This window comes from Heptranchias perlo, unplaced genomic scaffold, assembly GCF_035084215.1.
Source record: "Heptranchias perlo isolate sHepPer1 unplaced genomic scaffold, sHepPer1.hap1 HAP1_SCAFFOLD_704, whole genome shotgun sequence".
NCBI lineage: Eukaryota > Metazoa > Chordata > Chondrichthyes > Hexanchiformes > Hexanchidae > Heptranchias > Heptranchias perlo.
The window spans coordinates 51,401-78,519 of record NW_027139734.1 but is presented as its reverse complement, the minus strand read 5'-3'; the positions used below and the strand labels follow the sequence as shown (position 1 = coordinate 78,519).

The window sequence follows — 27,119 nt, the reverse complement described above, 5'->3', positions numbered from 1 at the left end:
GATTGTGGACATCAAATGAAAGTGCGGTGAAAAAGTTAATCACACTGCTAGCAGAGAATGGTTTCGATCCATTGACCTCTGGGTTATGGGCCCAGCACGCTGCCGCTGCGCCACTCTGCTCCGATCTGACAAAACTATACTCCACGGTGTGCCTGGTTTTTAAACCGTCCTCTGTTGCCAGCTTGCTTTTCAGAGCTTTCATAGAATCATCGAATCACAATCCAGCCCTTCGTACCGGCTCTTTGAAAGAGCTATCCAATTAGTGTCACTCCCCTGCTCTTTCCCCATAGCCCTGCAAATTCTTCCACTTCAAGTATTTATCCAATTCCCTTTTGAAAGTTACTCTTGAATCTGCTTCCACCAGCATTTCAGGCAGTGCATTCCCGATCATAACAACTCGCTGCGTAAAATTGTTTACCTCATGTCGCCTCAATTCCCTGAAATCTGTGTCCTCGGGTTATCGACCCTTCTGCCACTGGAAGCAGTTTCTCCTTATTTACTCTAACAAAACCCTGCATTACTTTGAACACCTCGATCAAATCTCCCCTTAACCTTCTCTGCTCCACACATAAGACGATCTTCACTTTGCAAATGGATTGCAGCAATTCCCCACACCACTCGTTGCCATCACTTGACCCTTTGCTCAATGCCTCTCAGCCTCGCTGCTTTGATTGTGGACAGAAATCGAATGAGTTGTGAAAAAATTGATCTTGATGCTAGCAGAGAATGGTTTCGATCCATTGACCTCTGGGTTATGGGCCCAGCACACTTCCGCTGCGCCACTCTGCTCAGACATAAGAGTGCACTATTTCGCTGGGTCTGGCTTGCAAACCACCCTCTATTGCCACCTTTCTCGTTCATTCAGATCATCGCAACTTTGCAAATTGATGCAGCCATTCACATACGGCTCGCTGCCATCATTTCATCCTCCCAGAAATCTCACCCAACCTTCCTCCATTGATTCTCAACAGCAATTTGCTCACCCACCTACAAATATACTGCTAATATTTGCTTCACATGTTCTCCTGATCAACTTTTCTGCCAGTCAGTTTCACTCTCAAACTCACAATGCCCTGCAAAGCTAACACAAATTTCTTCTCTTTGCAAGGACATCACTTCTTTTGCTTTTCACACCACTTTTTAGAATTACGCAAACAAGCACTTTGAAAAAGCTCACCTGACTACGGGCAGAGAATAGTTTCAATCTGATCACTGCAGCGCTATGGGTGACTACTGCTGTACCACTCTGCTTGCCAGCATGGTCTTGTTGAAGCCCTCCACCTGCTTTGTCCAGGACTCCCTCCTCCACCTTTGTCTTTGTAGCCTTCCCATCAGGTAATCTTTACTTTGTAAATTGATGCAGGCAGTCCACATACTACCAGTTGTCATCATATTATCGTGCCACAAGTCCATTTCCGCCCTCCTCTTTTCGTGGTTGTCAGGTAACTGCAAATATACCGGCAAAAACTGTTAGAAACACAGTGATACTGAGCTTGTGAGCAATCGAACTTGAGTGCCAACACTGCCCCCTAGCTGTCAAACCACACACTTGGCCAGCTTTCTCTTCTGAGCCTTCACATCCGACTGTCTTGACTTTGCAAGTGGACTGCAGGAAGTCCCCACACGACCAGTTGCCATGACTTCACCCTTTGCGAAGTGTCTTGCAGCCTCGCAACGTTGATTGTGGACATCAAATGAAAGTGCGGTGAAAAAGTTAATCACACTGCTAGCAGAGAATGGTTTCGATCCATTGACCTCTGGGTTATGGGCCCAGCACGCTGCCGCTGCGCCACTCTGCTCCGATCTGGCAAAACTATACTCCACGGTGTGCCTGGTTTTTAAACCGTCCTCTGTTGCCAGCTTGCTTTTCAGAGCTTTCACAGAATCATCGAATCACAATCCAGCCCTTCGTCCCGGCTCTTTGAAAGAGCTATCCAATTAGTGTCACTCCCCTGCTCTTTCCCCATAGCCCTGCAAATTCTTCCACTTCAAGTATTTATCCAATTCCCTTTTGAAAGTTACTCTTGAATCTGCTTCCACCAGCATTTCAGGCAGTGCATTCCCGATCATAACAACTCGCTGCGTAAAATTGTTTACCTCATGTCGCCTCAATTCCCTGAAATCTGTGTCCTCTGGTTATCGACCCTTCTGCCACTGGAAGCAGTTTCTCCTTATTTACTCTAACAAAACCCTGCATGACTTTGAACACCTCGATCAAATCTCCCCTTAACCTTCTCTGCTCCACACATAAGACGATCTTCACTTTGCAAATGGATTGCAGCAATTCCCCACACCACTCGTTGCCATCACTTGACCCTTTGCTCAATGCCTCTCAGCCTCGCTGCTTTGATTGTGGACAGAAATCGAATGAGTTGTGAAAAAGTTGATCTTGATGCTAGCAGAGAATGGTTTCGATCCATTGACTTCTGGGTTATGGGCCCAGCACGCTTCCGCTGCGCCACTCTGCTCAGACATAAGAGTGCACTATTTCGCTGGGTCTGGCTTGCAAACCACCCTCTATTGCCACCTTTCTCGTTCATTCAGATCATCGCAACTTTGCAAATTGATGCAGCCATTCACATACGGCTAGCTGCCATCATTTCATCCTCCCAGAAATCTCACCCAACCTTCCTCCATTGATTCTCAACAGCAATTTGCTCACCCACCTACAAATATACTGCTAATATTTGCTTCACATGTTCTCCTGATCAACTTTTCTGCCAGTCAGTTTCACTCTCAACCTCACAATGCCCTGCAAAGCTAACACAAATTTCTTCTCTTTGCAAGGACATCACTTCTTTTGCTTTTCACACCACTTTTTAGAATTACGCAAACAAGCACTTTGAAAAAGCTCACCTGACTACGGGCAGAGAATAGTTTCAATCTGATCACTGCAGCGCTATGGGTGACTACTGCTGTACCACTCTGCTTGCCAGCATGGTCTTGTTGAAGCCCTCCACCTGCTTTGTCCAGGACTCCCTCCTCCACCTTTGTCTTTGTAGCCTTCCCATCAGGTAATCTTTACTTTGTAAATTGATGCAGGCAGTCCACATACTACCAGTTGTCATCATATTATCGTGCCACAAGTCCATTTCCGCCCTCCTCTTTTCGTGGTTGTCAGGTAACTGCAAATATACCGGCAAAAACTGTTAGAAACACAGTGATACTGAGCTTGTGAGCAATCGAACTTGAGTGCCAACACTGCCCCCTAGCTGTCAAACCACACACTTGGCCAGCTTTCTCTTCTGAGCCTTCACATCCGACTGTCTTGACTTTGCAAGTGGACTGCAGGAAGTACCCACACGACCAGTTGCCATGACTTCACCCTTTGCGAAGTGTCTTGCAGCCTCGCAACGTTGATTGTGGACATCAAATGAAAGTGCGGTGAAAAAGTTAATCACACTGCTAGCAGAGAATGGTTTCGATCCATTGACCTCTGGGTTATGGGCCCAGCACGCTGCCGCTGCGCCACTCTGCTCCGATCTGGCAAAACTATACTCCACGGTGTGCCTGGTTTTTAAACCGTACTCTGTTGCCAGCTTGCTTTTCAGAGCTTTCATAGAATCATCGAATCACAATCCAGCCCTTCGTACCGGCTCTTTGAAAGAGCTATCCAATTAGTGTCACTCCCCTGCTCTTTCCCCATAGCCCTGCAAATTCTTCCACTTCAAGTATTTATCCAATTCCCTTTTGAAAGTTACTCTTGAATCTGCTTCCACCAGCATTTCAGGCAGTGCATTCCCGATCATAACAACTCGCTGCGTAAAATTGTTTACCTCATGTCGCCTCAATTCCCTGAAATCTGTGTCCTCTGGTTATCGACCCTTCTGCCACTGGAAGCAGTTTCTCCTTATTTACTCTAACAAAACCCTGCATTACTTTGAACACCTCGATCAAATCTCCCCTTAACCTTCTCTGCTCCACACATAAGACGATCTTCACTTTGCAAATGGATTGCAGCAATTCCCCACACCACTCGTTGCCATCACTTGACCCTTTGCTCAATGCCTCTCAGCCTCGCTGCTTTGATTGTGGACAGAAATCGAATGAGTTGTGAAAAAATTGATCTTGATGCTAGCAGAGAATGGTTTCGATCCATTGACCTCTGGGTTATGGGCCCAGCACGCTTCCGCTGCGCCACTCTGCTCAGACATAAGAGTGCACTATTTCGCTGGTTCTGGCTTGCAAACCACCCTCTATTGCCACCTTTCTCGTTCATTCAGATCATCGCAACTTTGCAAATTGATGCAGCCATTCACATATGGCTAGCTGCCATCATTTCATCCTACCAGAAATCTCACCCAACCTTCCTCCATTGATTCTCAACAGCAATTTGCTCACCCACCTACAAATATACTGCTAATATTTGCTTCACATGTTCTCCTGATCAACTTTTCTGCCAGTCAGTTTCACTCTCAACCTCACAATGCCCTGCAAAGCTAACACAAATTTCTTCTCTTTGCAAGGACATCACTTCTTTTGCTTTTCACACCACTTTTTAGAATTACGCAAACAAGCACTTTGAAAAAGCTCACCTGACTACGGGCAGAGAATAGTTTCAATCTGATCACTGCAGCGCTATGGGTGACTACTGCTGTACCACTCTGCTTGCCAGCATGGTCTTGTTGAAGCCCTCCACCTGCTTTGTCCAGGACTCCCTCCGCCACCTTTGTCTTTGTAGCCTTCCCATCAGGTAATCTTTACTTTGTAAATTGATGCAGGCAGTCCACATACTACCAGTTGTCATCATATTATCGTGCCACAAGTCCATTTCCGCCCTCCTCTTTTCGTGGTTGTCAGGTAACTGCAAATATACCGGCAAAAACTGTTAGAAACACAGTGATACTGAGCTTGTGAGCAATCGAACTTGAGTGCCAACACTGCCCCCTAGCTGTCAAACCACACACTTGGCCAGCTTTCTCTTCTGAGCCTTCACATCCGACTGTCTTGACTTTGCAAGTGGACTGCAGGAAGTCCCCACACTACCAGTTGCCATGACTTCACCCTTTGCGAAGTGTCTTGCAGCCTCGCAACGTTGATTGTGGACATCAAATGAAAGTGCGGTGAAAAAGTTAATCACACTGCTAGCAGAGAATGGTTTCGATCCATTGACCTCTGGCTTATGGGCCCAGCACGCTTCCGCTGCGCCACTCTGCTCAGACATAAGAGTGCACTATTTCGCTGGGTCTGGCTTGCAAACCACCCTCTATTGCCACCTTTCTCGTTCATTCAGATCATCGCAACTTTGCAAATTGATGCAGCCATTCACATACGGCTAGCTGCCATCATTTCATCCTCCCAGAAATCTCACCCAACCTTCCTCCATTGATTCTCAACAGCAATTTGCTCACCCACCTACAAATATACTGCTAATATTTGCTTCACATGTTCTCCTGATCAACTTTTCTGCCAGTCAGTTTCACTCTCAACCTCACAATGCCCTGCAAAGCTAACACAAATTTCTTCTCTTTGCAAGGACATCACTTCTTTTGCTTTTCACACCACTTTTTAGAATTACGCAAACAAGCACTTTGAAAAAGCTCACCTGACTACGGGCAGAGAATAGTTTCAATCTGATCACTGCAGCGCTATGGGTGACTACTGCTGTACCACTCTGCTTGCCAGCATGGTCTTGTTGAAGCCCTCCACCTGCTTTGTCCAGGACTCCCTCCTCCACCTTTGTCTTTGTAGCCTTCCCATCAGGTAATCTTTACTTTGTAAATTGATGCAGGCAGTCCACATACTACCAGTTGTCATCATATTATCGTGCCACAAGTCCATTTCCGCCCTCCTCTTTTCGTGGTTGTCAGGTAACTGCAAATATACCGGCAAAAACTGTTAGAAACACAGTGATACTGAGCTTGTGAGCAATCGAACTTGAGTGCCAACACTGCCCCCTAGCTGTCAAACCACACACTTGGCCAGCTTTCTCTTCTGAGCCTTCACATCCGACTGTCTTGACTTTGCAAGTGGACTGCAGGAAGTCCCCACACGACCAGTTGCCATGACTTCACCCTTTGCGAAGTGTCTTGCAGCCTCGCAACGTTGATTGTGGACATCAAATGAAAGTGCGGTGAAAAAGTTAATCACACTGCTAGCAGAGAATGGTTTCGATCCATTGACCTCTGGGTTATGGGCCCAGCACGCTGCCGCTGCGCCACTCTGCTCCGATCTGGCAAAACTATACTCCACGGTGTGCCTGGTTTTTAAACCGTCCTCTGTTGCCAGCTTGCTTTTCAGAGCTTTCACAGAATCATCGAATCACAATCCAGCCCTTCGTCCCGGCTCTTTGAAAGAGCTATCCAATTAGTGTCACTCCCCTGCTCTTTCCCCATAGCCCTGCAAATTCTTCCACTTCAAGTATTTATCCAATTCCCTTTTGAAAGTTACTCTTGAATCTGCTTCCACCAGCATTTCAGGCAGTGCATTCCCGATCATAACAACTCGCTGCGTAAAATTGTTTACCTCATGTCGCCTCAATTCCCTGAAATCTGTGTCCTCTGGTTATCGACCCTTCTGCCACTGGAAGCAGTTTCTCCTTATTTACTCTAACAAAACCCTGCATGACTTTGAACACCTCGATCAAATCTCCCCTTAACCTTCTCTGCTCCACACATAAGACGATCTTCACTTTGCAAATGGATTGCAGCAATTCCCCACACCACTCGTTGCCATCACTTGACCCTTTGCTCAATGCCTCTCAGCCTCGCTGCTTTGATTGTGGACAGAAATCGAATGAGTTGTGAAAAAGTTGATCTTGATGCTAGCAGAGAATGGTTTCGATCCATTGACTTCTGGGTTATGGGCCCAGCACGCTTCCGCTGCGCCACTCTGCTCAGACATAAGAGTGCACTATTTCGCTGGGTCTGGCTTGCAAACCACCCTCTATTGCCACCTTTCTCGTTCATTCAGATCATCGCAACTTTGCAAATTGATGCAGCCATTCACATACGGCTAGCTGCCATCATTTCATCCTCCCAGAAATCTCACCCAACCTTCCTCCATTGATTCTCAACAGCAATTTGCTCACCCACCTACAAATATACTGCTAATATTTGCTTCACATGTTCTCCTGATCAACTTTTCTGCCAGTCAGTTTCACTCTCAACCTCACAATGCCCTGCAAAGCTAACACAAATTTCTTCTCTTTGCAAGGACATCACTTCTTTTGCTTTTCACACCACTTTTTAGAATTACGCAAACAAGCACTTTGAAAAAGCTCACCTGACTACGGGCAGAGAATAGTTTCAATCTGATCACTGCAGCGCTATGGGTGACTACTGCTGTACCACTCTGCTTGCCAGCATGGTCTTGTTGAAGCCCTCCACCTGCTTTGTCCAGGACTCCCTCCTCCACCTTTGTCTTTGTAGCCTTCCCATCAGGTAATCTTTACTTTGTAAATTGATGCAGGCAGTCCACATACTACCAGTTGTCATCATATTATCGTGCCACAAGTCCATTTCCGCCCTCCTCTTTTCGTGGTTGTCAGGTAACTGCAAATATACCGGCAAAAACTGTTAGAAACACAGTGATACTGAGCTTGTGAGCAATCGAACTTGAGTGCCAACACTGCCCCCTAGCTGTCAAACCACACACTTGGCCAGCTTTCTCTTCTGAGCCTTCACATCCGACTGTCTTGACTTTGCAAGTGGACTGCAGGAAGTACCCACACGACCAGTTGCCATGACTTCACCCTTTGCGAAGTGTCTTGCAGCCTCGCAACGTTGATTGTGGACATCAAATGAAAGTGCGGTGAAAAAGTTAATCACACTGCTAGCAGAGAATGGTTTCGATCCATTGACCTCTGGGTTATGGGCCCAGCACGCTGCCGCTGCGCCACTCTGCTCCGATCTGGCAAAACTATACTCCACGGTGTGCCTGGTTTTTAAACCGTCCTCTGTTGCCAGCTTGCTTTTCAGAGCTTTCATAAAATCATCGAATCACAATCCAGCCCTTCGTACCGGCTCTTTGAAAGAGCTATCCAATTAGTGTCACTCCCCTGCTCTTTCCCCATAGCCCTGCAAATTCTTCCACTTCAAGTATTTATCCAATTCCCTTTTGAAAGTTACTCTTGAATCTGCTTCCACCAGCATTTCAGGCAGTGCATTCCCGATCATAACAACTCGCTGCGTAAAATTGTTTACCTCATGTCGCCTCAATTCCCTGAAATCTGTGTCCTCTGGTTATCGACCCTTCTGCCACTGGAAGCAGTTTCTCCTTATTTACTCTAACAAAACCCTGCATTACTTTGAACACCTCGATCAAATCTCCCCTTAACCTTCTCTGCTCCACACATAAGACGATCTTCACTTTGCAAATGGATTGCAGCAATTCCCCACACCACTCGTTGCCATCACTTGACCCTTTGCTCAATGCCTCTCAGCCTCGCTGCTTTGATTGTGGACAGAAATCGAATGAGTTGTGAAAAAATTGATCTTGATGCTAGCAGAGAATGGTTTCGATCCATTGACCTCTGGGTTATGGGCCCAGCACGCTTCCGCTGCGCCACTCTGCTCAGACATAAGAGTGCACTATTTCGCTGGGTCTGGCTTGCAAACCACCCTCTATTGCCACCTTTCTCGTTCATTCAGATCATCGCAACTTTGCAAATTGATGCAGCCATTCACATACGGCTAGCTGCCATCATTTCATCCTCCCAGAAATCTCACCCAACCTTCCTCCATTGATTCTCAACAGCAATTTGCTCACCCACCTACAAATATACTGCTAATATTTGCTTCACATGTTCTCCTGATCAACTTTTCTGCCAGTCAGTTTCACTCTCAACCTCACAATGCCCTGCAAAGCTAACACAAATTTCTTCTCTTTGCAAGGACATCACTTCTTTTGCTTTTCACACCACTTTTTAGAATTACGCAAACAAGCACTTTGAAAAAGCTCACCTGACTACGGGCAGAGAATAGTTTCAATCTGATCACTGCAGCGCTATGGGTGACTACTGCTGTACCACTCTGCTTGCCAGCATGGTCTTGTTGAAGCCCTCCACCTGCTTTGTCCAGGACTCCCTCCTCCACCTTTGTCTTTGTAGCCTTCCCATCAGGTAATCTTTACTTTGTAAATTGATGCAGGCAGTCCACATACTACCAGTTGTCATCATATTATCGTGCCACAAGTCCATTTCCGCCCTCCTCTTTTCGTGGTTGTCAGGTAACTGCAAATATACCGGCAAAAACTGTTAGAAACACAGTGATACTGAGCTTGTGAGCAATCGAACTTGAGTGCCAACACTGCCCCCTAGCTGTCAAACCACACACTTGGCCAGCTTTCTCTTCTGAGCCTTCACATCCGACTGTCTTGACTTTGCAAGTGGACTGCAGGAAGTCCCCACACGACCAGTTGCCATGACTTCACCCTTTGCGAAGTGTCTTGCAGCCTCGCAACGTTGATTGTGGACATCAAATGAAAGTGCGGTGAAAAAGTTAATCACACTGCTAGCAGAGAATGGTTTCGATCCATTGACCTCTGGGTTATGGGCCCAGCACGCTGCCGCTGCGCCACTCTGCTCCGATCTGGCAAAACTATACTCCACGGTGTGCCTGGTTTTTAAACCGTCCTCTGTTGCCAGCTTGCTTTTCAGAGCTTTCACAGAATCATCGAATCACAATCCAGCCCTTCGTCCCGGCTCTTTGAAAGAGCTATCCAATTAGTGTCACTCCCCTGCTCTTTCCCCATAGCCCTGCAAATTCTTCCACTTCAAGTATTTATCCAATTCCCTTTTGAAAGTTACTCTTGAATCTGCTTCCACCAGCATTTCAGGCAGTGCATTCCCGATCATAACAACTCGCTGCGTAAAATTGTTTACCTCATGTCGCCTCAATTCCCTGAAATCTGTGTCCTCTGGTTATCGACCCTTCTGCCACTGGAAGCAGTTTCTCCTTATTTACTCTAACAAAACCCTGCATGACTTTGAACACCTCGATCAAATCTCCCCTTAACCTTCTCTGCTCCACACATAAGACGATCTTCACTTTGCAAATGGATTGCAGCAATTCCCCACACCACTCGTTGCCATCACTTGACCCTTTGCTCAATGCCTCTCAGCCTCGCTGCTTTGATTGTGGACAGAAATCGAATGAGTTGTGAAAAAGTTGATCTTGATGCTAGCAGAGAATGGTTTCGATCCATTGACTTCTGGGTTATGGGCCCAGCACGCTTCCGCTGCGCCACTCTGCTCAGACATAAGAGTGCACTATTTCGCTGGGTCTGGCTTGCAAACCACCCTCTATTGCCACCTTTCTCGTTCATTCAGATCATCGCAACTTTGCAAATTGATGCAGCCATTCACATACGGCTAGCTGCCATCATTTCATCCTCCCAGAAATCTCACCCAACCTTCCTCCATTGATTCTCAACAGCAATTTGCTCACCCACCTACAAATATACTGCTAATATTTGCTTCACATGTTCTCCTGATCAACTTTTCTGCCAGTCAGTTTCACTCTCAACCTCACAATGCCCTGCAAAGCTAACACAAATTTCTTCTCTTTGCAAGGACATCACTTCTTTTGCTTTTCACACCACTTTTTAGAATTACGCAAACAAGCACTTTGAAAAAGCTCACCTGACTACGGGCAGAGAATAGTTTCAATCTGATCACTGCAGCGCTATGGGTGACTACTGCTGTACCACTCTGCTTGCCAGCATGGTCTTGTTGAAGCCCTCCACCTGCTTTGTCCAGGACTCCCTCCTCCACCTTTGTCTTTGTAGCCTTCCCATCAGGTAATCTTTACTTTGTAAATTGATGCAGGCAGTCCACATACTACCAGTTGTCATCATATTATCGTGCCACAAGTCCATTTCCGCCCTCCTCTTTTCGTGGTTGTCAGGTAACTGCAAATATACCGGCAAAAACTGTTAGAAACACAGTGATACTGAGCTTGTGAGCAATCGAACTTGAGTGCCAACACTGCCCCCTAGCTGTCAAACCACACACTTGGCCAGCTTTCTCTTCTGAGCCTTCACATCCGACTGTCTTGACTTTGCAAGTGGACTGCAGGAAGTACCCACACGACCAGTTGCCATGACTTCACCCTTTGCGAAGTGTCTTGCAGCCTCGCAACGTTGATTGTGGACATCAAATGAAAGTGCGGTGAAAAAGTTAATCACACTGCTAGCAGAGAATGGTTTCGATCCATTGACCTCTGGGTTATGGGCCCAGCACGCTGCCGCTGCGCCACTCTGCTCCGATCTGGCAAAACTATACTCCACGGTGTGCCTGGTTTTTAAACCGTCCTCTGTTGCCAGCTTGCTTTTCAGAGCTTTCATAGAATCATCGAATCACAATCCAGCCCTTTGTACCGGCTCTTTGAAAGAGCTATCCAATTAGTGTCACTCCCCTGCTCTTTCCCCATAGCCCTGCAAATTCTTCCACTTCAAGTATTTATCCAATTCCCTTTTGAAAGTTACTCTTGAATCTGCTTCCACCAGCATTTCAGGCAGTGCATTCCCGATCATAACAACTCGCTGCGTAAAATTGTTTACCTCATGTCGCCTCAATTCCCTGAAATCTGTGTCCTCTGGTTATCGACCCTTCTGCCACTGGAAGCAGTTTCTCCTTATTTACTCTAACAAAACCCTGCATGACTTTGAACACCTCGATCAAATCTCCCCTTAACCTTCTCTGCTCCACACATAAGACGATCTTCACTTTGCAAATGGATTGCAGCAATTCCCCACACCACTCGTTGCCATCACTTGACCCTTTGCTCAATGCCTCTCAGCCTCGCTGCTTTGATTGTGGACAGAAATCGAATGAGTTGTGAAAAAGTTGATCTTGATGCTCGCAGAGAATGGTTTCGATCCATTGACCTCTGGGTTATGGGCCCAGCACGCTTCCGCTGCGCCACTCTGCTCAGACATAAGAGTGCACTATTTCGCTGGGTCTGGCTTGCAAACCACCCTCTATTGCCACCTTTCTCGTTCATTCAGATCATCGCAACTTTGCAAATTGATGCAGCCATTCACATACGGCTAGCTGCCATCATTTCATCCTCCCAGAAATCTCACCCAACCTTCCTCCATTGATTCTCAACAGCAATTTGCTCACCCACCTACAAATATACTGCTAATATTTGCTTCACATGTTCTCCTGATCAACTTTTCTGCCAGTCAGTTTCACTCTCAACCTCACAATGCCCTGCAAAGCTAACACAAATTTCTTCTCTTGGCAAGGACATCACTTCTTTTGCTTTTCACACCACTTTTTAGAATTACGCAAACAAGCACTTTGAAAAAGCTCACCTGACTACGGGCAGAGAATAGTTTCAATCTGATCACTGCAGCGCTATGGGTGACTACTGCTGTACCACTCTGCTTGCCAGCATGGTCTTGTTGAAGCCCTCCACCTGCTTTGTCCAGGACTCCCTCCTCCACCTTTGTCTTTGTAGCCTTCCCATCAGGTAATCTTTACTTTGTAAATTGATGCAGGCAGTCCACATACTACCAGTTGTCATCATATTATCGTGCCACAAGTCCATTTCCGCCCTCCTCTTTTCGTGGTTGTCAGGTAACTGCAAATATACCGGCAAAAACTGTTAGAAACACAGTAATACTGAGCTTGTGAGCAATCGAACTTGAGTGCCAACACTGCCCCCTAGCTGTCAAACCACACACTTGGCCAGCTTTCTCTTCTGAGCCTTCACATCCGACTGTCTTGACTTTGCAAGTGGACTGCAGGAAGTACCCACACTACCAGTTGCCATGACTTCACCCTTTGCGAAGTGTCTTGCAGCCTCGCAACGTTGATTGTGGACATCAAATGAAAGTGCGGTGAAAAAGTTAATCACACTGCTAGCAGAGAATGGTTTCGATCCATTGACCTCTGGGTTATGGGCCCAGCACGCTGCCGCTGCGCCACTCTGCTCCGATCTGGCAAAACTATACTCCACGGTGTGCCTGGTTTTTAAACCGTCCTCTGTTGCCAGCTTGCTTTTCAGAGCTTTCATAGAATCATCGAATCACAATCCAGCCCTTCGTACCGGCTCTTTGAAAGAGCTATCCAATTAGTGTCACTCCCCTGCTCTTTCCCCATAGCCCTGCAAATTCTTCCACTTCAAGTATTTATCCAATTCCCTTTTGAAAGTTACTCTTGAATCTGCTTCCACCAGCATTTCAGGCAGTGCATTCCCGATCATAACAACTCGCTGCGTAAAATTGTTTACCTCATGTCGCCTCAATTCCCTGAAATCTGTGTCCTCTGGTTATCGACCCTTCTGCCACTGGAAGCAGTTTCTCCTTATTTACTCTAACAAAACCCTGCATGACTTTGAACACCTCGATCAAATCTCCCCTTAACCTTCTCTGCTCCACACATAAGACGATCTTTACTTTGCAAATGGATTGCAGCAATTCCCCACACCACTCGTTGCCATCACTTGACCCTTTGCTCAATGCCTCTCAGCCTCGCTGCTTTGATTGTGGACAGAAATCGAATGAGTTGTGAAAAAGTTGATCTTGATGCTCGCAGAGAATGGTTTTGATCAATTGACCTCTGGGTTATGGGCCCAGCACGCTTCCGCTGCGCCACTCTGCTCAGACATAAGAGTGCACTATTTCGCTGGGTCTGGCTTGCAAACCACCCTCTATTGCCACCTTTCTCGTTCATTCAGATCATCGCAACTTTGCAAATTGATGCAGCCATTCACATACGGCTAGCTGCCATCATTTCATCCTCCCAGAAATCTCACCCAACCTTCCTCCATTGATTCTCAACAGCAATTTGCTCACCCACCTGCAAATATACTGCTAATATTTGCTTCACATGTTCTCCTGATCAACTCTTCTGCCAGTCAGTTTCACTCTCAACCTCACAATGCCCTGCAAAGCTAACACAAATTTCTTCTCTTTGCAAGGACATCACTTCTTTTGCTTTTCACACCACTTTTTAGAATTACGCAAACAAGCACTTTGAAAAAGCTCACCTGACTACGGGCAGAGAATAGTTTCAATCTGATCACTGCAGCGCTATGGGTGACTACTGCTGTACCACTCTGCTTGCCAGCATGGTCTTGTTGAAGCCCTCCACCTGCTTTGTCCAGGACTCCCTCCTCCACCTTTGTCTTTGTAGCCTTCCCATCAGGTAATCTTTACTTTGTAAATTGATGCAGGCAGTCCACATACTACCAGTTGTCATCATATTATCGTGCCACAAGTCCATTTCCGCCCTCCTCTTTTCGTGGTTGTCAGGTAACTGCAAATATACCGGCAAAAACTGTTAGAAACACAGTGATACTGAGCTTGTGAGCAATCGAACTTGAGTGCCAACACTGCCCCCTAGCTGTCAAACCACACACTTGGCCAGCTTTCTCTTCTGAGCCTTCACATCCGACTGTCTTGACTTTGCAAGTGGACTGCAGGAAGTCCCCACACGACCAGTTGCCATGACTTCACCCTTTGCGAAGTGTCTTGCAGCCTCGCAACGTTGATTGTGGACATCAAATGAAAGTGCGGTGAAAAAGTTAATCACACTGCTAGCAGAGAATGGTTTCGATCCATTGACCTCTGGGTTATGGGCCCAGCACGCTGCCGCTGCGCCACTCTGCTCCGATCTGGCAAAACTATACTCCACGGTGTGCCTGGTTTTTAAACCGTCCTCTGTTGCCAGCTTGCTTTTCAGAGCTTTCACAGAATCATCGAATCACAATCCAGCCCTTCGTACCGGCTCTTTGAAAGAGCTATCCAATTAGTGTCACTCCCCTGCTCTTTCCCCATAGCCCTGCAAATTCTTCCACTTCAAGTATTTATCCAATTCCCTTTTGAAAGTTACTCTTGAATCTGCTTCCACCAGCATTTCAGGCAGTGCATTCCCGATCATAACAACTCGCTGCGTAAAATTGTTTACCTCATGTCGCCTCAATTCCCTGAAATCTGTGTCCTCTGGTTATCGACCCTTCTGCCACTGGAAGCAGTTTCTCCTTATTTACTCTAACAAAACCCTGCATTACTTTGAACACCTCGATCAAATCTCCCCTTAACCTTCTCTGCTCCACACATAAGACGATCTTCACTTTGCAAATGGATTGCAGCAATTCCCCACACCACTCGTTGCCATCACTTGACCCTTTGCTCAATGCCTCTCAGCCTCGCTGCTTTGATTGTGGACAGAAATCGAATGAGTTGTGAAAAAATTGACCTTGATGCTAGCAGAGAATGGTTTCGATCCATTGACCTCTGGGTTATGGGCCCAGCACGCTTCCGCTGCGTCACTCTGCTCAGACATAACAATGCACTATTTCGCTGGGTCTGGCTTGCAAACCACCCTCTATTGCCACCTTTCTCGTTCATTCAGATCATCGCAACTTTGCAAATTGATGCAGCCATTCACATACGGCTCGCTGCCATCATTTCATCCTCCCAGAAATCTCACCCAACCTTCCTCCATTGATTCTCAACAGCAATTTGCTCACCCACCTACAAATATACTGCTAATATTTGCTTCACATGTTCTCCTGATCAACTTTTCTGCCAGTCAGTTTCACTCTCAACCTCACAATGCCCTGCAAAGCTAACACAAATTTCTTCTCTTTGCAAGGACATCACTTCTTTTGCTTTTCACACCACTTTTTAGAATTACGCAAACAAGCACTTTGAAAAAGCTCACCTGACTACGGGCAGAGAATAGTTTCAATCTGATCACTGCAGCGCTATGGGTGACTACTGCTGTACCACTCTGCTTGCCAGCATGGTCTTGTTGAAGCCCTCCACCTGCTTTGTCCAGGACTCCCTCCTCCACCTTTGTCTTTGTAGCCTTCCCATCAGGTAATCTTTACTTTGTAAATTGATGCAGGCAGTCCACATACTACCAGTTGTCATCATATTATCGTGCCACAAGTCCATTTCCGCCCTCCTCTTTTCGTGGTTGTCAGGTAACTGCAAATATACCGGCAAAAACTGTTAGAAACACAGTGATACTGAGCTTGTGAGCAATCGAACTTGAGTGCCAACACTGCCCCCGAGCTGTCAAACCACACACTTGGCCAGCTTTCTCTTCTGAGCCTTCACATCCGACTGTCTTGACTTTGCAAGTGGACTGCAGGAAGTCCCCACACGACCAGTTGCCATGACTTCACCCTTTGCGAAGTGTCTTGCAGCCTCGCAACGTTGATTGTGGACATCAAATGAAAGTGCGGTGAAAAAGTTAATCACACTGCTAGCAGAGAATGGTTTCGATCGATTGACCTCTGGGTTTATGGGCCCAGCACGCTGCCGCTGCGCCACTCTGCTCCGATCTGGCAAAACTATACTCCACGGTGTGCCTGGTTTTTAAACCGTCCTCTGTTGCCAGCTTGCTTTTCAGAGCTTTCACAGAATCATCGAATCACAATCCAGCCCTTCGTACCGGCTCTTTGAAAGAGCTATCCAATTAGTGTCACTCCCCTGCTCTTTCCCCATAGCCCTGCAAATTCTTCCACTTCAAGTATTTATCCAATTCCCTTTTGAAAGTTACTCTTGAATCTGCTTCCACCAGCATTTCAGGCAGTGCATTCCCGATCATAACAACTCGCTGCGTAAAATTGTTTACCTCATGTCGCCTCAATTCCCTGAAATCTGTGTCCTCTGGTTATCGACCCTTCTGCCACTGGAAGCAGTTTCTCCTTATTTACTCTAACAAAACCCTGCATGACTTTGAACACCTCGATCAAATCTCCCCTTAACCTTCTCTGCTCCACACATAAGACGATCTTCACTTTGCAAATGGATTGCAGCAATTCCCCACACCACTCGTTGCCATCACTTGACCCTTTGCTCAATGCCTCTCAGCCTCGCTGCTTTGATTGTGGACAGAAATCGAATGAGTTGTGAAAAAATTGATCTTGATGCTAGCAGAGAATGGTTTCGACCCATTGACCTCTGGGTTATGGGCCCAGCACGCTTCCGCTGCGCCACTCTGCTCAGACATAAGAGTGCACTATTTCGCTGGGTCTGGCTTGCAAACCACCCTCTATTGCCACCTTTCTCGTTCATTCAGATCATCGCAACTTTGCAAATTGATGCAGCCATTCACATACGGCTCGCTGCCATCATTTCATCCTCCCAGAAATCTCACCCAACCTTCCTCCATTGATTCTCAACAGCAATTTGCTCACCCACCTGCAAATATACTGCTAATATTTGCTTCACATGTTCTCCTGATCAACTTTTCTGCCAGTCAGTTTCACTCTCAACCTCACAATGCCCTGCAAAGCTAACACAAATTTCTTCTCTTTGCAAGGACATCACTTCTTTTGCTTTTCACACCACTTTTTAGAATTACGCAAACAAGCACTTTGAAAAAGCTCACCTGACTACGGGCAGAGAATAGTTTCAATCTGATCACTGCAGCGCTATGGGTGACTACTGCTGTACCACTCTGCTTGCCAGCATGGTCTTGTTGAAGCCCTCCACCTGCTTTGTCCAGGACTCCCTCCTCCACCTTTGTCTTTGTAGCCTTCCCATCAGGTAATCTTTACTTTGTAAATTGATGCAGGCAGTCCACATACTACCAGTTGTCATCATATTATCGTGCCACAAGTCCATTTCCGCCCTCCTCTTTTCGTGGTTGTCAGGTAACTGCAAATATACCGGCAAAAACTGTTAGAAACACAGTGATACTGAGCTTGTGAGCAATCGAACTTGAGTGCCAACACTGCCCCCTAGCTGTCAAACCACACACTTGGCCAGCTTTCTCTTCTGAGCCTTCACATCCGACTGTCTTGACTTTGCAAGTGGACTGCAGGAAGTCCCCACACGACCAGTTGCCATGACTTCACCCTTTGCGAAGTGTCTTGCAGCCTCGCAACGTTGATTGTGGACATCAAATGAAAGTGCGGTGAAAAAGTTAATCACACTGCTAGCAGAGAATGGTTTCGATCCATTGACCTCTGGGTTATGGGCCCAGCACGCTGCCGCTGCGCCACTCTGCTCCGATCTGGCAAAACTATACTCCACGGTGTGCCTGGTTTTTAAACCGTCCTCTGTTGCCAGCTTGCTTTTCAGAGCTTTCATAGAATCATCGAATCACAATCCAGCCCTTCGTACCGGCTCTTTGAAAGAGCTATCCAATTAGTGTCACTCCCCTGCTCTTTCCCCATAGCCCTGCAAATTCTTCCACTTCAAGTATTTATCCAATTCCCTTTTGAAAGTTACTCTTGAATCTGCTTCCACCAGCATTTCAGGCAGTGCATTCCCGATCATAACAACTCGCTGCGTAAAATTGTTTACCTCATGTCGCCTCAATTCCCTGAAATCTGTGTCCTCTGGTTATCGACCCTTCTGCCACTGGAAGCAGTTTCTCCTTATTTACTCTAACAAAACCCTGCATGACTTTGAACACCTCGATCAAATCTCCCCTTAACCTTCTCTGCTCCACACATAAGACGATCTTCACTTTGCAAATGGATTGCAGCAATTCCCCACACCACTCGTTGCCATCACTTGACCCTTTGCTCAATGCCTCTCAGCCTCGCTGCTTTGATTGTGGACAGAAATCGAATGAGTTGTGAAAAAATTGATCTTGATGCTAGCAGAGAATGGTTTCGATCCATTGACCTCTGGGTTATGGGCCCAGCACGCTTCCGCTGCGCCACTCTGCTCAGACATAAGAGTGCACTATTTCGCTGGGTCTGGCTTGCAAACCACCCTCTATTGCCACCTTTCTCGTTCATTCAGATCATCGCAACTTTTCAAATTGATGCAGCCATTCACATACGGCTAGCTGCCATCATTTCATCCTCCCAGAAATCTCACCCAACCTTCCTCCATTGATTCTCAACAGCAATTTGCTCACCCACCTACAAATATACTGCTAATATTTGCTTCACATGTTCTCCTGATCAACTTTTCTGCCAGTCAGTTTCACTCTCAACCTCACAATGCCCTGCAAAGCTAACACAAATTTCTTCTCTTTGCAAGGACATCACTTCTTTTGCTTTTCACACCACTTTTTAGAATTACGCAAACAAGCACTTTGAAAAAGCTCACCTGACTACGGGCAGAGAATAGTTTCAATCTGATCACTGCAGCGCTATGGGTGACTACTGCTGTACCACTCTGCTTGCCAGCATGATCTTGTTGAAGCCCTCCACCTGCTTTGTCCAGGACTCCCTCCTCCACCTTTGTCTTTGTCGCCTTCCCATCAGGTAATCTTTACTTTGTAAATTGATGCAGGCAGTCCACATACTACCAGTTGTCATCATATTATCGTGCCACAAGTCCATTTCCGCCCTCCTCTTTTCGTGGTTGTCAGGTAACTGCAAATATACCGGCAAAAACTGTTAGAAACACAGTGATACTGAGTTTGTGAGCAATCGAACTTGAGTGCCAACACTGCCCCCTAGCTGTCAAACCACACACTTGGCCAGCTTTCTCTTCTGAGCCTTCACATCCGACTGTCTTGACTTTGCAAGTGGACTGCAGGAAGTCCCCACACGACCAGTTGCCATGACTTCACCCTTTGCGAAGTGTCTTGCAGCCTCGCAACGTTGATTGTGGACATCAAATGAAAGTGCGGTGAAAAAGTTAATCACACTGCTAGCAGAGAATGGTTTCGATCCATTGACCTCTGGGTTATGGGCCCAGCACGCTGCCGCTGCGCCACTCTGCTCCGATCTGGCAAAACTATACTCCACGGTGTGCCTGGTTTTTAAACCGTCCTCTGTTGCCAGCTTGCTTTTCAGAGCTTTCATAGAATCATCGAATCACAATCCAGCCCTTCGTACCGGCTCTTTGAAAGAGCTATCCAATTAGTGTCACTCCCCTGCTCTTTCCCCATAGCCCTGCAAATTCTTCCACTTCAAGTATTTATCCAATTCCCTTTTGAAAGTTACTCTTGAATCTGCTTCCACCAGCATTTCAGGCAGTGCATTCCCGATCATAACAACTCGCTGCGTAAAATTGTTTACCTCATGTCGCCTCAATTCCCTGAAATCTGTGTCCTCTGGTTATCGACCCTTCTGCCACTGGAAGCAGTTTCTCCTTATTTACTCTAACAAAACCCTGCATGACTTTGAACACCTCGATCAAATCTCCCCTTAACCTTCTCTGCTCCACACATAAGACGATCTTCACTTTGCAAATGGATTGCAGCAATTCCCCACACCACTCGTTGCCATCACTTGACCCTTTGCTCAATGCCTCTCAGCCTCGCTGCTTTGATTGTGGACAGAAATCGAATGAGTTGTGAAAAAGTTGATCTTGATGCTAGCAGAGAATGGTTTCGATCCATTGACCTCTGGGTTATGGGCCCAGCACGCTTCCGCTGCGCCACTCTGCTCAGACATAAGAGTGCACTATTTCGCTGGGTCTGGCTTGCAAACCACCCTCTATTGCCACCTTTCTCGTTCATTCAGATCATCGCAACTTTTCAAATTGATGCAGCCATTCACATACGGCTCGCTGCCATCATTTCATCCTCCCAGAAATCTCACCCAACCTTCCTCCATTGATTCTCAACAGCAATTTGCTCACCCACCTCCAAATATACTGCTAATATTTGCTTCACATGTTCTCCTGATCAACTTTTCTGCCAGTCAGTTTCACTCTCAACCTCACAATGCCCTGCAAAGCTAACACAAATTTCTTCTCTTTGCAAGGACATCACTTCTTTTGCTTTTCACACCACTTTTTAGAATTACGCAAACAAGCACTTTGAAAAAGCTCACCTGACTACGGGCGGAGAATAGTTTCAATCTGATCACTGCAGCGCTATGGGTGACTACTGCTGTACCACTCTGCTTGCCAGCATGGTCTTGTTGAAGCCCTCCACCTGCTTTGTCCAGGACTCCCTCCTCCACCTTTGTCTTTGTAGCCTTCCCATCAGGTAATCTTTACTTTGTAAATTGATGCAGGCAGTCCACATACTACCAGTTGTCATCATATTATCGTGCCACAAGTCCATTTCCGCCCTCCTCTTTTCGTGGTTGTCAGGTAACTGCAAATATACCGGCAAAAACTGTTAGAAACACAGTGATACTGAGCTTGTGAGCAATCGAACTTGAGTGCCAACACTGCCCCCTAGCTGTCAAACCACACACTTGGCCAGCTTTCTCTTCTGAGCCTTCACATCCGACTGTCTTGACTTTGCAAGTGGACTGCAGGAAGTCCCCACACGACCAGTTGCCATGACTTCACCCTTTGCGAAGTGTCTTGCAGCCTCGCAACGTTGATTGTGGACATCAAATGAAAGTGCGGTGAAAAAGTTAATCACACTGCTAGCAGAGAATGGTTTCGATCCATTGACCTGTGGGTTATGGGCCCAGCACGCTGCCGCTGCGCCACTCTGCTCCGATCTGGCAAAACTATACTCCACGGTGTGCCTGGTTTTTAAACCGTCCTCTGTTGCCAGCTTGCTTTTCAGAGCTTTCATAGAATCATCGAATCACAATCCAGCCCTTCGTACCGGCTCTTTGAAAGAGCTATCCAATTAGTGTCACTCCCCTGCTCTTTCCCCATAGCCCTGCAAATTCTTCCACTTCAAGTATTTATCCAATTCCCTTTTGAAAGTTACTCTTGAATCTGCTTCCACCAGCATTTCAGGCAGTGCATTCCCGATCATAACAACTCGCTGCGTAAAATTGTTTACCTCATGTCGCCTCAATTCCCTGAAATCTGTGTCCTCTGGTTATCGACCCTTCTGCCACTGGAAGCAGTTTCTCCTTATTTACTCTAACAAAACCCTGCATGACTTTGAACACCTCGATCAAATCTCCCCTTAACCTTCTCTGCTCCACACATAAGACGATCTTCACTTTGCAAATGGATTGCAGCAATTCCCCACACCACTCGTTGCCATCACTTGACCCTTTGCTCAATGCCTCTCAGCCTCGCTGCTTTGATTGTGGACAGAAATCGAATGAGTTGTGAAAAAATTGATCTTGATGCTAGCAGAGAATGGTTTCGATCCATTGACCTCTGGGTTATGGGCCCAGCACGCTTCCGCTGCGCCACTCTGCTCAGACATAAGAGTACACTATTTCGCTGGGTCTGGCTTGCAAACCACCCTCTATTGCCACCTTTCTCGTTCATTCAGATCATCGCAACTTTGCAAATTGATGCAGCCATTCACATACGGCTCGCTGCCATCATTTCATCCTCCCAGAAATCTCACCCAACCTTCCTCCATTGATTCTCAACAGCAATTTGCTCACCCACCTACAAATATACTGCTAATATTTGCTTCACATGTTCTCCTGATCAACTTTTCTACCAGTCAGTATCACTCTCAACCTCACAATGCCCTGCAAAGCTAACACAAATTTCTTCTCTTTGCAAGGACATCACTTCTTTTGCTTTTCACACCACTTTTTAGAATTACGCAAACAAGCACTTTGAAAAAGCTCACCTGACTACGGGCAGAGAATAGTTTCAATCTGATCACTGCAGCGCTATGGGTGACTACTGCTGTACCACTCTGCTTGCCAGCATGGTCTTGTTGAAGCCCTCCACCTGCTTTGTCCAGGACTCCCTCCTCCACCTTTGTCTTTGTAGCCTTCCCATCAGGTAATCTTTACTTTGTAAATTGATGCAGGCAGTCCACATACTACCAGTTGTCATCATATTATCGTGCCACAAGTCCATTTCCGCCCTCCTCTTTTCGTGGTTGTCAGGTAACTGCAAATATACCGGCAAAAACTGTTAGAAACACAGTGATACTGAGCTTGTGAGCAATCGAGCTTGAGTGCCAACACTGCCCCCTAGCTGTCAAACCACACACTTGGCCAGCTTTCTCTTCTGAGCCTTCACATCCGACTGTCTTGACTTTGCAAGTGGACTGCAGGAAGTCCCCACACTACCAGTTGCCATGACTTCACCCTTTGCGAAGTGTCTTGCAGCCTCGCAACGTTGATTGTGGACATCAAATGAAAGTGCGGTGAAAAAGTTAATCACACTGTTGGCAGAGAATGGTTTCGATCCATTGACCTCTGGGTTATGGGCCCAGCACGCTGCCGCTGCGCCACTCTGCTCCGATCTGGCAAAACTATACTCCACGGTGTGCCTGGTTTTTAAACCGTCCTCTGTTGCCAGCTTGCTTTTCAGAGCTTTCATGGAATCATCGAATCACAATCCAGCCCTTCGTACCGGCTCTTTGAAAGAGCTATCCAATTAGTGTCACTCCCCTGCTCTTTCCCCATAGCCCTGCAAATTCTTCCACTTCAAGTATTTATCCAATTCCCTTTTGAAAGTTACTCTTGAATCTGCTTCCACCAGCATTTCAGGCAGTGCATTCCCGATCATAACAACTCGCTGCGTAAAATTGTTTACCTCATGTCGCCTCAATTCCCTGAAATCTGTGTCCTCTGGTTATCGACCCTTCTGCCACTGGAAGCAGTTTCTCCTTATTTACTCTAACAAAACCCTGCATGACTTTGAACACCTCGATCAAATCTCCCCTTAACCTTCTCTGCTCCACACATAAGACGATCTTCACTTTGCAAATGGATTGCAGCAATTCCCCACACCACTCGTTGCCATCACTTGACCCTTTGCTCAATGCCTCTCAGCCTCGCTGCTTTGATTGTGGACAGAAATCGAATGAGTTGTGAAAAAGTTGATCTTGATGCTAGCAGAGAATGGTTTCGATCCATTGACCTCTGGGTTATGGGCCCAGCACGCTTCCGCTGCGCCACTCTGCTCAGACATAAGAGGGCACTATTTCGCTGGGTCTGGCTTGCAAACCACCCTCTATTGCCACCTTTCTCGTTCATTCAGATCATCGCAACTTTGCAAATTGATGCAGCCATTCACATACGGCTAGCTGCCATCATTTCATCCTCCCAGAAATCTCACCCAACCTTCCTCCATTGATTCTCAACAGCAATTTGCTCACCCACCTACAAATATACTGCTAATATTTGCTTCACATGTTCTCCTGATCAACTTTTCTGCCAGTCAGTTTCACTCTCAACCTCACAATGCCCTGCAAAGCTAACACAAATTTCTTCTCTTTGCAAGGACATCACTTCTTTTGCTTTTCACACCACTTTTTAGAATTACGCAAACAAGCACTTTGAAAAAGCTCACCTGACTACGGGCAGAGAATAGTTTCAATCTGATCACTGCAGCGCTATGGGTGACTACTGCTGTACCACTCTGCTTGCCAGCATGGTCTTGTTGAAGCCCTCCACCTGCTTTGTCCAGGACTCCCTCCTCCACCTTTGTCTTTGTAGCCTTCCCATCAGGTAATCTTTACTTTGTAAATTGATGCAGGCAGTCCACATACTACCAGTTGTCATCATATTATCGTGCCACAAGTCCATTTCCGCCCTCCTCTTTTCGTGGTTGTCAGGTAACTGCAAATATACCGGCAAAAACTGTTAGAAACACAGTGATACTGAGCTTGTGAGCAATCGAACTTGAGTGCCAACACTGCCCCCTAGCTGTCAAACCACACACTTGGCCAGCTTTCTCTTCTGAGCCTTCACATCCGACTGTCTTGACTTTGCAAGTGGACTGCAGGAAGTCCCCACACGACCAGTTGCCATGACTTCACCCTTTGCGAAGTGTCTTGCAGCCTCGCAACGTTGATTGTGGACATCAAATGAAAGTGCGGTGAACAAGTAAATCACACTGCTAGCAGAGAATGGTTTCGATCGATTGACCTCTGGGTTATGGGCCCAGCACGCTGCCGCTGCGCCACTCTGCTCCGATCTGGCAAAACTATACTCCACGGTGTGCCTGGTTTTTAAACCGTCCTCTGTTGCCAGCTTGCTTTTCAGAGCTTTCATAGAATCATCGAATCACAATCCAGCCCTTCGTACCGGCTCTTTGAAAGAGCTATCCAATTAGTGTCACTCCCCTGCTCTTTCCCCATAGCCCTGCAAATTCTTCCACTTCAAGTATTTATCCAATTCCCTTTTGAAAGTTACTCTTGAATCTGCTTCCACCAGCATTTCAGGCAGTGCATTCCCGATCATAACAACTCGCTGCGTAAAATTGTTTACCTCATGTCGCCTCAATTCCCTGAAATCTGTGTCCTCTGGTTATCGACCCTTCTGCCACTGGAAGCAGTTTCTCCTTATTTACTCTAACAAAACCCTGCATGACTTTGAACACCTCGATCAAATCTCCCCTTAACCTTCTCTGCTCCACACATAAGACGATCTTCACTTTGCAAATGGATTGCAGCAATTCCCCACACCACTCGTTGCCATCACTTGACCCTTTGCTCAATGCCTCTCAGCCTCGCTGCTTTGATTGTGGACAGAAATCGAATGAGTTGTGAAAAAATTGATCTTGATACTAGCAGCGAATGGTTTCGATCTATTGACTTCTGGGTTCGGGACCTCGCACACTTCCGTTGCATCAGTCTGCTCAGGTGTCACAAAACACTGTTCCACTGTTTGTGGCTTTCAAACCATCCTGTGTTGCCAGCTTGCTCTTCAGAGATTCCTCGAGAAGTTATAGAAGATATTTGGTTGAAAGAAAAGGCTTACGTTGTTGCCAGAAACAGTTGTGAGCCTGAGGATTGATAAAGAGGGTGATAATAGAATGAGAGCAAACTGACAAGAAGTATGGGAAGATTGTTAGAGCTTCTACAAGTATGTAAAAACGAAGTGATTCGCAAAAGTATGCACGGTTCCTTCGAGGCGCTTGAAGAGGAGAGGGGGGATAAAAAGCCCGAGAGCAGAGCGCATTGAGAGCGGTGATAAAAGCCTCGAGAGTGGAGTGAGGGCGGAGCGCACTCAGAAGAGAGCGAGGAGAAAAGGCCTGAGAGTGGAGTTTCTTTTTGATTCGTTCATGGGATGTGGGCGTCGCTGGCAAGTCCAGCATTTATTGCCCACCCCTCATTGCCCTTGAGAAGGTGGTGGTGAGCTGCCTTCTTGAGTGAGGGCGGATCGCATAAATAGGAGAGCGAGGATAAAGGTCCCAAGAGCAGAGCTGGAGCGGAGTGCATAAAGAGGAGAGAGGGGATAAAAGACCCGAGAGTGGAGTAAGGGCAGAGCGCATAAAAAGAGTGTGGATCAAGGGCCCGAGAGAGAGTGAGGGCAGAGTGCACAGAGAGAGTGGGGATAAAAGGCCTGAGAGAGAGTGAGGGCAGAGTGCACAGAGAGAGTGGGGATAAAAGGCCTGAGAGTTGAGTGAGGGCAGAGTGCACAGAGAGAGTGGGGATAAAGGGCCTGAGAGAGAGTGAGGGCAGAGCGCATGGAGAGAGTGGGGATAAAAGGCCCGAGAGTGGAGTGAGGGCAGAGTGCACAGAGAGAGTGGGGATAAAGGGGCTGAGAGAGAGTGAGGGCAGAGCGCATGGAGAGAGTGGGGATAAAGGGCCTGAGAGTGGAGTGAGGGCAGAGCGCACAGAGAGAGTGGGGATAAAGGGCCTGAGAGAGAGTGAGGGCAGAGTGCACAGAGAGAGTGGGGATAAAGGGCCTGAGAGAGAGTGAGGGCAGAGCGCATGGAGAGAGTGGGGATAAAGGGCCTGAGAGAGAGTGAGGGCAGAGCGCACAGAGAGAGTGGGGATAAAGGGCCTGAGAGAGAGTGAGGGCAGAGCGCATGGAGAGAGTGGGGATAAAGGGCCTGAGAGAGAGTGAGGGCAGAGCGCATGGAGAGAGTGGGGATAAAGGGCCTGAGAGAGAGTGAGGGCAGAGCGCATAAAGAGAGTGGGGATAAAGGGCCTGAGAGAGAGTGAGGGCAGAGCGCACAGACAGAGTGGGGATAAAGGGCCTGAGAGAGAGTGAGGGCAGAGCGCATGGAGAGAGTGGGGATAAAGGGCCCGAGAGAGAGTGAGGGCAGAGTGCACAGACAGAGTGGGGATAAAGGGCCTGAGAGAGAGTGAGGGCAGAGTGCACAGAGAGAGTGGGGATAAAGGGCCTGAGAGAGAGTGAGGGCAGAGCGCATGGAGAGAGTGGGGATAAAGGGCCTGAGAGAGAGTGAGGGCAGAGCGCATGGAGAGAGTGGGGATAAAGGGCCTGAGAGAGAGAGTGAGGGCAGAGCGCACAGAGAGAGTGGGGATAAAGGGCCTGAGAGAGAGAGTGAGGGCAGAGCGCATGGAGAGAGTGGGGATAAAGGGCCTGAGAGAGAGTGAGGGCAGAGTGCATAGAGAGAGTGGGGTGAAAGGGCCTGAGAGAGAGTGAGGGCAGAGCGCATGGAGAGAGTGGGGATAAAGGGCCTGAGAGAGAGTGAGGGCAGAG

General features: G+C 47.2%; 17 non-coding genes across 17 annotated transcripts; all 17 read right to left on the bottom strand.

The window, feature by feature from the left end:
- Positions 1-48: 48 nt before the first annotated feature.
- trnam-cau (transfer RNA methionine (anticodon CAU)) lies at positions 49-120 on the bottom strand. The gene has a single exon. It is a non-coding gene; the product is annotated as a tRNA-Met (tRNA).
- Positions 121-1,727: 1,607 nt separating this feature from the next.
- trnam-cau (transfer RNA methionine (anticodon CAU)) lies at positions 1,728-1,799 on the bottom strand. The gene has a single exon. It is a non-coding gene; the product is annotated as a tRNA-Met (tRNA).
- A 1,607-nt stretch (positions 1,800-3,406) lies between these two features.
- Positions 3,407-3,478, bottom strand: trnam-cau (transfer RNA methionine (anticodon CAU)). Its single transcript has one exon. It is a non-coding gene; the product is annotated as a tRNA-Met (tRNA).
- A 597-nt stretch (positions 3,479-4,075) lies between these two features.
- Positions 4,076-4,147, bottom strand: trnam-cau (transfer RNA methionine (anticodon CAU)). Its single transcript has one exon. It is a non-coding gene; the product is annotated as a tRNA-Met (tRNA).
- Positions 4,148-6,095: 1,948 nt separating this feature from the next.
- On the bottom strand, positions 6,096-6,167 carry trnam-cau (transfer RNA methionine (anticodon CAU)). Its single transcript has one exon. It is a non-coding gene; the product is annotated as a tRNA-Met (tRNA).
- A 1,607-nt stretch (positions 6,168-7,774) lies between these two features.
- Positions 7,775-7,846, bottom strand: trnam-cau (transfer RNA methionine (anticodon CAU)). Its single transcript has one exon. It is a non-coding gene; the product is annotated as a tRNA-Met (tRNA).
- A 597-nt stretch (positions 7,847-8,443) lies between these two features.
- On the bottom strand, positions 8,444-8,515 carry trnam-cau (transfer RNA methionine (anticodon CAU)). The gene has a single exon. It is a non-coding gene; the product is annotated as a tRNA-Met (tRNA).
- A 938-nt stretch (positions 8,516-9,453) lies between these two features.
- trnam-cau (transfer RNA methionine (anticodon CAU)) lies at positions 9,454-9,525 on the bottom strand. The gene has a single exon. It is a non-coding gene; the product is annotated as a tRNA-Met (tRNA).
- A 1,607-nt stretch (positions 9,526-11,132) lies between these two features.
- trnam-cau (transfer RNA methionine (anticodon CAU)) lies at positions 11,133-11,204 on the bottom strand. The gene has a single exon. It is a non-coding gene; the product is annotated as a tRNA-Met (tRNA).
- Positions 11,205-12,811: 1,607 nt separating this feature from the next.
- On the bottom strand, positions 12,812-12,883 carry trnam-cau (transfer RNA methionine (anticodon CAU)). The gene has a single exon. It is a non-coding gene; the product is annotated as a tRNA-Met (tRNA).
- A 1,607-nt stretch (positions 12,884-14,490) lies between these two features.
- trnam-cau (transfer RNA methionine (anticodon CAU)) lies at positions 14,491-14,562 on the bottom strand. Its single transcript has one exon. It is a non-coding gene; the product is annotated as a tRNA-Met (tRNA).
- A 3,287-nt stretch (positions 14,563-17,849) lies between these two features.
- trnam-cau (transfer RNA methionine (anticodon CAU)) lies at positions 17,850-17,921 on the bottom strand. Its single transcript has one exon. It is a non-coding gene; the product is annotated as a tRNA-Met (tRNA).
- A 597-nt stretch (positions 17,922-18,518) lies between these two features.
- Positions 18,519-18,590, bottom strand: trnam-cau (transfer RNA methionine (anticodon CAU)). The gene has a single exon. It is a non-coding gene; the product is annotated as a tRNA-Met (tRNA).
- Positions 18,591-19,528: 938 nt separating this feature from the next.
- trnam-cau (transfer RNA methionine (anticodon CAU)) lies at positions 19,529-19,600 on the bottom strand. The gene has a single exon. It is a non-coding gene; the product is annotated as a tRNA-Met (tRNA).
- A 597-nt stretch (positions 19,601-20,197) lies between these two features.
- Positions 20,198-20,269, bottom strand: trnam-cau (transfer RNA methionine (anticodon CAU)). Its single transcript has one exon. It is a non-coding gene; the product is annotated as a tRNA-Met (tRNA).
- A 1,607-nt stretch (positions 20,270-21,876) lies between these two features.
- Positions 21,877-21,948, bottom strand: trnam-cau (transfer RNA methionine (anticodon CAU)). The gene has a single exon. It is a non-coding gene; the product is annotated as a tRNA-Met (tRNA).
- Positions 21,949-23,555: 1,607 nt separating this feature from the next.
- Positions 23,556-23,627, bottom strand: trnam-cau (transfer RNA methionine (anticodon CAU)). The gene has a single exon. It is a non-coding gene; the product is annotated as a tRNA-Met (tRNA).
- Between the last annotated feature and the right edge of the window lie 3,492 nt (positions 23,628-27,119).